Source organism: Mirounga leonina, unplaced genomic scaffold (genome assembly GCF_011800145.1).
Source record: "Mirounga leonina isolate KUSES-001 unplaced genomic scaffold, KU_Mleo_1.0 Mir_53, whole genome shotgun sequence".
NCBI classification, from domain to species: domain Eukaryota; kingdom Metazoa; phylum Chordata; class Mammalia; order Carnivora; family Phocidae; genus Mirounga; species Mirounga leonina.
The window spans coordinates 37535581-37536751 of record NW_023270807.1 but is presented as its reverse complement, the minus strand read 5'-3'; positions in this window follow the sequence as shown (position 1 = coordinate 37536751).

The following is a 1171-nucleotide window of genomic DNA, read 5'->3' as shown; positions in this document are numbered from 1 at the left end:
CGGATGGGGACATAAAGAACAATGAGCAAGAAAACTGAGGACTGGTCCAAAGCATCGTGGCTTGGCTTCTTTTCATCGTGTGTCAGTTGTCATTTCCTCTATGAAATGTCCCCCTGGTTGCCCTCTCCCTCTCCACTTCTACAAGATGTAGGCATGTTTTTCCTGGAATTTGACCATGACTTTATTAGTGCAGGCAAATATCATTACAATGTTGGTGTCATTACCATTGACGCTGTATTCATTTTTGCTCTAATACATCCTATTCATCAAATAACAAACCTATCATACTGCAAAATTTGGTCATTAGTATAATTTATGGAAATAACAGAAGCCAGACAGCTTCTTATAAAGGTTAATTCCCCCCGTCCCAAAGAATTTTCTTTTCTGAACTATAAAGAAATTCTTGAAAATCCCCCTACACATTTTCTGTGCCACAGTGACAGTTGTCTTTCTTTAAAAAAAAAAAAAAAAGTATTATTTGTTGGAGGAGAGAGAAAAAGAGAGCAAAAGCAGGGGGAGCGGCAGGCAGAGGGAGAAGCAGATTCCCCGCCGAGCAAGGAGCCTGATGTGGGACTCAATCTCAGGATCCCGGGATCATGACCTGAGCCGAAGGCAGATGCCCCGACTGACCGACCGAGCTACCCAGGTGTCCCGACAGTTGTCTTTCCTGTACATTCCTACCTGCAGGTCTCCCCCAAATTCCAGGAAGAGTCAGCCTTTCTTGGTAGATGTCAGAATGCCAGCAATCCAAAAGTGGATTTCAGGCCCTGGGAGGGACAGCAGATTTTCAGCCTTTCTACAGTGCCATCTCTACAATTCCTACATATATTCCCTGCTGACAGAACACCAAGTGAAGTGGGTATTTGGGGAATTAGTGGCTTCATTTCATCAGTAAAAAGTTAAACTGAACCCACTAGGCCAGAATACTATATAATATCAGGTAGAAATATTTCAGCTTTAGCTACCGCTCATATTCTTACTTGATTTGTAGAGCACAGTTATCTGAGGGGATATTCTTCAGTTATCTAGATAAATTTATTTATTTATTCATCATTTATTTGTTTATTCAGGAGTAGAATTTCGTGATTTATCACTTAAATATAATAGTGCTCATCACAACAACTACCCTTCTTAATACCCATCATCCATTTAGCCCATCCCCCCCCACCTC